We start from the raw sequence: 9,768 nt of genomic DNA, 5'->3' as shown, positions 1-9,768 counted from the left end.
CTACAAGCTCACCAGGGGATAGGAGCCTCCCAACCATCCCAGATTAGAGGCCACTCATAAGGGCTGCAAATTAATTAATTAATTCAGAAAAGAATGCCCTGGTGGTCCTGTGGTCAGGACTCCATGCTTCCACTGCAGGGCGCCCAGGTTCCATCCCTGGTTACAGAATTTAAAAAATAATTAAGGGCTGCAGATTACTTGTCTCCACAGCTCTACAGAAGTTAGGGTGCCCACCCCTCACCCCAGTGCCTGGCCTGGGGCACCTGAGAAGCCCTGGAATCTGGCCTTATACTTCCATAGGCCACAAGGGGCCCACTCAGGCCACAGATTGCTGGCAATAATAACAAAACAGTAACACAACAATAATTGTAGGTGGTACCTGTCCTCTGGACCTTTGAATTAGTTGAAGGAACCCTGACAATACCCCCTGAGATAGGGACCAAGATTATAGGTAAGAAAACTGAGGCCAGAGAGGAGAAGTCACATGTCTGGGGTCACTCGGCTAACAGCAGGGGCACAGTTTTCCTGGCCCCTATCATCAATGCCCATGGGCTCCCAGAAGCATTTTTCCTCTAATAGTTATACATTTCACTTCATATGTGTCAGGAAAAAAATAGAACCAGTCCTTCAAGCCCAAATAGTTCATGGATATGAAAAATGGGCATAGTTTTTGAAACAAGAACAATCCTAAGTCAATGAGAACAGGTGGTACTGGTCCTAGACAAGGGTGGATCAGTAACTGAAACACAGCATCCACATCCCTCCTCTGCATCCGCACAGCTGGCTGAGGCCCCAGAGGAGGAGGCGATGCAGGCACGAGACCTGAATAGGCTTATGGGGTGACTTCACTTCAGGCTACGGGCAGCACTTTGACCACCGTGCAGTAACCACCATTGTTGTCTGAGGCGTGTTTGTGCTGCCTCTTGGGGGATCTGACCTTTAAACTTGACTTCTCTCTCATAATGGAGGAGAGACCTGGGCTCAGAAAGGCTCATGCCCAGGGGCTCTGAGCTACTCAGTTGTGGCCTGAGATTCCAGGACCAGTCCCTGTGCTGTCCAGGGGCTGAGAGGGGATGAATTTGCCTGAGGGAGTTTTCCAGGCCTGCAGGGCCAATCCAGACCCTCTGTATCAGTCCTGCACTTGCCCAGGATTTGTTTCTTGTTGCTTGTCTTTAATAACTTTTCTTTATAACTATACATGCACGCTAAGTCGCTTCAGTAGTGTCCGACTCTTTGCGACCCTACAGACTGTAGCCCACCAGGCTCCTCTGTCCATGGGGTTTTCTAGGCAAGAATACTGGAATGGATTGCCATTTCCTCCTGCAGGGGATCTTCCCAACCTAGGGATTGAGCCCACATCTCTTGTGTCTCCTGCACTAACAGGCAAGTTCTTTACCACTAGCGACAGCTGGGAAGCCCTCATTCTAACTAAGAAAGTCAAAATGAAAGTCACTCAGTCGTGTCCGACTCTTTGTGACCCCCATGGACTACAGAGTCCATGAGATTCTCCAGGCCAGAATACTGGCGTGGATAGCCTTTTCCTTCTCCAGGGGATCTTCCCAACCCAGGGATCGAACCCAGGTCTCCCGCATTGCAGGCAGATTCTTTAACAACTGAGCCACAAGGGAAGACCATTCTAACTAACAAGGTGACTAAAGACAACAGCCCAATAGTAAGAGCTCAAAGAGCTGTGTGACTTTGGGGTGCATTACTTAGCTTCTCTGAGCATCAGCTTCCCATTTGCAAAGTGAGGGTCCTAATATCTCCCTCAGAGGGGCATTTCGAAAGTAAAATGAGATCATGTGTTTCCGTCAGCATTCAACCACATAAACAGTACTTCAACAGGTGGAATTTGATACAGGCAATTAACTGCACAGGTAACCAAAATGCTGAGAAGCCAATAGGAATGGAACAGAGACCCAGATATCATTGAAGCAGACAGCCGCCTCCCCACTGTGTGGGCAGCACAAAAGGAGGAGATGGGGTTCACAGGGGCCATCAGGGTGGAACTGCAGAGAGAGCATGGCCCCTATCAGAGGCTGCTCAGGGTAGGACTACAGGGAGAGAAATAGCCTGGCTTCTCCCTTCTCCTGCCCTCCTGTCTCCTCCAGGGCCTCCCACTGGCCATTTGAGAGGCCTGGGAAGCTCAGTTGCAGGGCAGGGCTCTGCAACACCAGGCAGAGTGGGAATAACCAGGAATGGATCTGAAACATTTGCGCAGGCCGGGGCCGCACAGTAAATGACTGTGATTTCTATAATTTTCCTTCATATTATTAAAACAAGACATGTTCACTATCTTAGGACTATTTTGGTTGCAACAGAAATCCATTCAAGCTAGATTCAACAGAACAAAAAGGGAATTTAACAGAACATTACAGTGGAATCTCCTAAAAGCCAAGGGCAGGACCGCGATGAGGCCTGGCAGGATTGTCCGGCCTCCCCAGAGCACCCCCGCTGTCTTCTGCTTCTCTCCGCGAGGGCTACTCGGTACTCGTGGCACGCGGGTTCCTTAGTCCACCGGGCAGAGGATGGCCGGAAACGTTTCCCAGATTCAGACTGCACTGGGATTCCTTAGTCTCTTTTCCAGACTCCTGGGGCAGCCATTCTGATTGGCCCCGCTTGAGTACTGTGTCTGCCTGACCCAATCAGCTATGGCCAAGAGGGTGGAGTCACAGGTGGGGCGCGCAGACCCTCCTACCAAACTGTGTAGGAATTATAGAAAGTCTTAAAATGCACTGTGTTGTTTTATTTTCGGATTCTTCTATTTCGGCATCCCCACTGTTATGTTTAGGGCTTCTCTTGTGGCTCAGCTGGTAAAGGATCCGCCTGCAATGCGGGAGACCTGGGTTCGATCCCTGGCTTGGGAAGATCCCCTGGAGAAGGGAAAGGCTACCCGCTCCAGTATTCCGGCCTGGAGAATTCCATATAGTCCATGGGGTCGCAAAAAGTCGGACGTGACTGAGTGACTTTCACTTCACTGTTATGTTTAACACAAATAATGCTGCAGCCCAACCCCCATATTTCCAGCGGATGAATTCCTACGGGTGACTCGGCTAATACTGAGAGGGCTCTTTACTGCCCCCTTCGCATAAATGCGCAGCAGCTGGTGGGACGTCTTTAAATGATTGTCCTTGAGGGTTTCAGAAGCAAATGACAACCAGGCCCCACTGCAGGCCATCCCCTCTGAGGTTTTATATGGCTTTCTTGCATATTTGTTTAATCAATTATTATTTGATTATCTGATTAATTATTATTCCAGACTCCAGTAATCCACAATGCAAAATCAGACAGATGCTGGACTTAATTAAATGGACTTTTTACCTCATTTGGGAGAAAAAGAGTTTATTTAACAAGAAAAGAAGGTAAAGCGGTTCAGGGCAGCCAGTTGGGAGGATGTTTTTTCTTTCCCATTTTTATTATGAGCTTTCAAAGCAGGAAAGTTGAAAGGACTGCACACTGAACTCTTGCATGCCCTCCAGCAAGATTCGACAACAATTCATACTTTGCCCATTTATCTCTGTTTCTCTCTCTGGGTCTCTGTCTCCCTCATTCTCACTCTCTCTCTCTATGTATGTACACACATATATATATATCATATATATATATATATATCTCATATATTATAAATTATACATATTAAAATATATAGAATTTATATATAAATATACATATATGTGCTAAATTGCTTCAGTTGTGTACAACTCTTTGCGACCCCACGGACTGTAGCCCTCTAGGCTCCTCTGTCCATAGGATTCTCCAGGCAAGACTGGAGTGGGTTGCCATTTCCTCCAGCTGGGCATCTTCCTGACCCAAGGATCAAACCCATGTCTTTTATGTCTCCTTCACTGGCATGGCAAGCAGGTTCTTTACCACTAGCACCACCTGAGAGAAAAAAAGAATGTATATATAATATACGTAAATTACCTTCCTAGGCCATTTGGAAGTGATGTCATGACCTTTCACCCACAAATTTCTTTTCATCTCCTAAGAATAAGGACATTCTTCTATGTAACTACAATGCTATTATTATGCTAAGAAAATTAACAAGGATTCCAGAGTTCCATTAAACATTTCAGAAGGACTAATTCAAATTTCAGGGAGACTAATTGCCGTTGATAAGCAATTTCAAGAAATAAATAATATATGTAAAAGTACCCAAAATAGTGTCTGGCACACACAGGAACTTAGTAAATGTCAGCATCCTCCGCCACTACCCCCCCAACACACACACACACACACACACACACACACACACACACACGTGAATTTCCATCGCCACCATTTTTAAAACCACTAAGTAACTACAAATGGCATGGTTCAATGTGATGCGAAGTCAAAAGAGCATGGTCAGACCACTGGTGTGCCAGATGTGGCTCCCCCAACTCTTCCCCACAGACCCTGAAAGCAAGAGGAAAATTGCTGGGAACAAAAGAGTCACAGGGCGCTGAACTTGGCCTCACCAGCCTCCTAGTAATGGCGCCAGGGAGGGGACCAGTGCCAGCCAGTGCCGCTCAGCCACGACGTGGCAGGCAGAGCTGGGCTCCTGGCCGGGGTCCCTCCACTTACCAGGGCAAGAGCGGGTTTTTTTTTTTTTAATTGTTTTCAAAACAGATTTCATGTGGTCCCAAAATGAGACCATGATTGTAAATTAAAGTGTAATTAGCCTTTACGCTTTTATATTCATTAACTCTTCTCTGTTAATGATGCTAGGCTGGAGCAGAAACCCTGCATTATGAAACCACATCCAGGAAATAAAATAGTGATTTAGATAATGGCCACAATGTATTGCTACTTACACATAATTAAACAAATGCTCCATTTAAACTTGGAAACATGACTGAATGTTGATTAACCCTCGCCCAGCAATTCTGCTCGGAACTGGGGAAGGGGAGGCACCGTGAGCTCGTCCGTAACAAAGTGTCTGGACCAGTCACGTGTGCCTGCTACATTGCCAGCCATGCCCACCAGCCCCACCTGTGCCGGCTGGGTGGCTACAGGTCTCATGTCAGGGAGTGTGGCCATGCATGGAGGTGACCATGCAAGTTATCCCGGGACCACTTAAGAAACCACCACACTAAGTGAAACAAGCCAGACACAAAAAGACAAATATCGTATGATTCCAGTTATATGAGGTACCTAGAGGATTCAAGTTCATGGAAACAGAAAGGAGAAAGGTGACCACTCGGGGGCAGGGGCTGGTGCTTAATGGATACAGCATTTCAGCTTGGGATGATGAAAGATTCTGGAGATGGATGGTGGTGATGGTTACATAACAATGTGCACACCCTTAATGCCACTTCACTGTGTCCTTTAAAATGGTTAAATAGTAAATTTCATATATAATTTACCACAATTTTTAAAGTTTATTTAAAGCATTAAGAAAAAAGGAAAAAGTCACCACATCCCAACTCTACTGCCCACAAATAGGAAAAGTCTGAATCTCACCTTCTCAGAGATCAATTCACACGGTCAGTGCTGACTCTGATAAGACCTGACTCAAAGTTAGGAAAATGGAATTTTTTTTAGGTTTTAAAAATTATAATGAAGTATTGCTTAATATATAAGTAATTCAGACATGTATTGACTACAAAGTAAAGTTTCTGATTCTCAAAGCCATTCCTGAAAAGGGAGAACCCAATAATTTTTCTGTTTGTCATTTTTCTACATGTAGCTTTTCCACATAATGTGTTGCTCTGCTGGGTCCCCCAGACGCAGATCCTGGGACAAGAATGGAGGGCAGGTGGGAGATGTGGGAGGTGATCCCAGGAGAAATGAGTGGGAAATAAGAAGGAAAGAGAAGACTAAAAACTGCATGACCCTATCTATTATCTATTGCTGCCTAACAAGTTACTCCAAAATCTAATCGCTTCAGACAATCATCATTACTTGACTATTGATTCCTGTGAGTCGGGAATGCAGACAGTAGAGAAGAATTGCCACTACTCCACCAGGGTCTGAGGCCTCGAATGGAAAACTTCAAGGCTGGGGCTGGAGTTGTCATCTGAATGTTGCTGCTCACATATCTGATAATTGATGCTGGCTCTCCCTGGGGGATCTAGCTGGGTTGTGAGCTGAGACGCCCACAAGTAGCCTCTCCAGGTGGCCTGGGTTCCTAAAACATGGTGGCTAGGTTCTAAGAGCAACCCCCATGTGAGTGAGAGAAAGGGGTGGAGGGCAGCGAGAGAGAGAGAGAATGAAAGGCAGAAACCACGTTGCCTGTTAGGACCAGTCTTAGGAGTCATGTCGTATCACCTCCACCACCTGTGATGAAGGTCTGCCTGGGCTCAGGCAGGGAGGAAGGTCAATAACCCATTGTAACAAGAGTATGTTGTTGTTGTTTATTCTCTATGTCGTGTCCAACTCTGTTCAACCCCGTGGACTGTAGCTCCTCCGTCCGTGGGATTCTCCAGGCAAGAACACTGCAGTGGATTGCCATGCCATCTTCCCAACCAACCCAGGGACTGAACCTGCATTTTTATGTCTCCTGCATTGGGAAGTGGTTCTTTACCACTAGTGCCACCTGGGAAGCCTGATGAGAGCATGTGGGAAATACTTTCTGTCGTAGCCAGGCTAGGTACATTCGCAGGCAATTGGTACTTGATTCCAGTAGGGACCTCTGGGAGGTAGCCTGTGGTCCTAATATTTATGGGGCGGTCACTATGGGTCAGGCTTCCCAGGTGGCTCAGTGGTAAAGAATCTGCCTACCAAGCAGGAGACGTGGTTTTATTCCCTGGGTCGGGAAGATTCCCTGGAGAAGGAAATGGCAACTCGCTCTAGTATTCTTGCCTGGGAAATCCCAGGGACAGAAGAACCTGGCATGCTACACTCCATGGGGTCGCAGAGAGTCAGATACGACTTCGCAACTAAACAACAACACTGTGGGTCAGGGACTGTGCTGAAGGCACACGTGTTCTGCCATTTACGATGCAGCAGCTACACCACTGCCCCCATAGTAAAGACAGGGCAACTGAGGCTTAGAGAAGACCAGGCAGAGACAGCCCGCCCACCCACCAGTGCCCATCTTTCCTGCTTCCCATACACACAGCTAGAGCGCATCTCCCAGGGTCCTCATGGTTAGGTGTGACTGTATGACTAAGCCGTCTGCAATGAAATACGGGCCAAAGTAAGGGGCACCCCGTCCTGGCTGGGGCCACGGGTTGTCCCCCATGCACCTGTGTGCTCCTTCTCCTGTCTGGCCAGAATCAACATGCAGCCTTGGAAAAACACCTGTTGAAGATGTCATACTTTTTCTCAATGTGGTTCCCTGAATCGCCTCATGGAAGAGAACCCCCCCATCATTTATCTCATCCCCCTTCAACCTGGGACTGTTAAGCAACAAAGAAACCTCTGTTGTGTTTACCCATTACATGTTTGGGTCTGTTTGTCACGACAGCGCAATGCAAGCTAACACAGGTGTGTAGTACTAGATTGAATCCTCTAAAACTGCCATGACAACTTTGTATATCAACAATGGTCAAATGTTCGTGATTCCAGATAATTCAACGTCACACACACAGCTCTTTTCACTCTTTCACTCCTGCGCAGTGTTCCACTTGTGGATATCCAGAACTTATTTAACCACTCCCCCTTTGATTAACATCTGTGTTGTTTCCAGTTTTTTGTCCTTACAAATAACGCTGCAAGGAACATTCTTAAATATTTATCATTATGAATTTTATGAAGTGGTCCATCAGACAGATTCCACAAAGTAGGACTGCTGGGTAGATGCCGCACATTAAAAAATTTGATATATGTGTACCCACTTTAGCAGCATAGATCCTAAAACCGGAACAATATGAGGAAGATTAGCATGGTCCCTGAACAAAGATGACACAAAAATTCGAGAAGCATTCCATGTTTTTATCCTGTCATAAACCATGATAAAAGAATATGAAAAAGAATATATATGTATAGTATATATTGTATAACTGAATCACTTTACTGTACATCAGAAACTAACACAACATTGTAAACCCACTATATTCAATAAAAAAATAAATCTTGGAACTTCCCTGGTAGTTTAATGGTTAAGACTCCAAGCTTCCACTATGAGGGCACAGGTTTGATCCTGGTTTGGGAACTAAGATCCCACATGCCACACAGATCAGTCAAGAAATAAATAAAATTAAAATGTCTTTAAAAAATAAAATAATAAATAGTCATGTGGCAGTTTAAATAAATAAACCTTAATGGGTAACAAGGACCTACTGTATAGCACAGGGAACTCTGCTCGGTATTATGCAATAACCTAAATGGGGAAAGGATTTGAAAAAGGAAAGATATATGTATATATATGTATATATATAACTGAACCACTTTGCTGTGTGCGTGAAACTATCACAACATCGTTAATCAACTATACTCCAACATAAAATAAAAAGTTAAAAAAATAATAACATAGGACTTACTCTGTGCTGGGCAGTGTTCTATGTTCTTTACAAATATTAACTTACTTAATCCTTACCACAACCCTGTGAGGTAGGTACTATTATTATCCCACTTGATGGATGGGGAAACAGGCCAAGAAAGCTAACTTGCCCAAGGTCATGCCCCTGGGACGCGGTGGAGCTGGCATGTGAGCCCAGGCACTGGGCTCTGAGTCTCTCTTCAGAAGCACTAGGTCCCTGCACGTGAGGGTGAGGCCTGCCCTAGAGATGCCCCTCAGACTACAATGCGGCAGCGGGGCCAGCCCAGGAGGCCTGCCCTCCTCCCTCTGAGGAAAAGTGAACAAATAGCAGCAGGGTCACTGCCACCGTGAGCACCGGGCCTGCCCTGGGGAAAGGGCTGCACCTGACTTTCTTTTAAATCGCTTAGTCACGGCCGACTCTTTCTTTGCAACCCCACGGACTGCAGCCCCCTCTGTCCATGGGGTTCTGCAGGCGAGAATACTGGAGTGGGTTGCCATTCCCTTCTCCAGGGCATCTTCCAGTTGAACCTGGGTCTCCTGCACTGCAGACAGATTCTTTACCATCTGAGTCCCCACAGAAGCCCCACATGTGCCTAATAGAAGACAGCAAGACCTGAGTAACTCCCAGGAGTCCTCTCCTTGGTTTTGTTTATTCTCACTCAGACTCCTGGCTTTACTTGTTTATTGGTCCCTGGAATTAGACCAAGCTGAGCATAGCCAGTAGCTTTGTGCCCTTCTCTGAGCCTTTGTTCTTTTGTCTAAAAAGTGGGGATAATAACAGAAGTTTGCAAAAGTAACACAAGAACAAGCTAAGTGAAATGCCACAGTTTCAGCCACTCACTCAAGAATTTCTAGAGCCCCTACTGTGTGCCCTTCAGAGCTGTGGGTCCCTCTACCCCACAGAGAAAACTCCCCACACCCCACAGAGTCCAGCCAGGCTACAGGGTGCCCCAGGAGTCCAGTTCAAGCTGCTGAGCAGGGTTCCGTGGTGAACAGTGACGATCAGGGAGGCCTCTAATCTGACAAACGTGATGAGTAGTAAGTTGGGGAGTTCAAGGGGATCCCTGATCCAGGCTGGGACAGGAGAGGCTGCTCTGAGGAGGCAGCATCTAAGGGGTGAGGAGTGTTCTATGTGGGGGCCAGGCAGCCGGTGGGAAGGTCCAGAGGTGAGAGGAGGACCTTGGACTCATCTCAAGTAGGCTGTACCATATCCCAAGGGCAATGGGGAGCCATGGAGGGATTTAGAGTTATCCTCCTGGCCCCCTTGTAGAGCGTGGACCAGAGAGGCTGAGCTTGGAGACAGGAGTGAACTCAGGAACTACGTTTCTGTTTGTGTCTCCTGTTTATACCATGAAGATTAA

At 46.6% G+C, this 9,768-nt stretch overlaps 1 non-coding gene across 1 annotated transcript; it reads left to right on the top strand.

Moving 5' to 3' along the window:
• Positions 1-7,753: 7,753 nt before the first annotated feature.
• Positions 7,754-7,862, top strand: LOC122442750. The gene has a single exon (XR_006269744.1). It is a non-coding gene; the product is annotated as a U6 spliceosomal RNA (small nuclear RNA).
• Positions 7,863-9,768: the final 1,906 nt, after the last annotated feature.

This window comes from Cervus canadensis, chromosome 5 (genome assembly GCF_019320065.1).
Source record: "Cervus canadensis isolate Bull #8, Minnesota chromosome 5, ASM1932006v1, whole genome shotgun sequence".
Taxonomy (NCBI): domain Eukaryota; kingdom Metazoa; phylum Chordata; class Mammalia; order Artiodactyla; family Cervidae; genus Cervus; species Cervus canadensis.
Note: the sequence above shows the minus strand (reverse complement) of the source record. Positions and strands in the feature narration are given on the sequence as shown.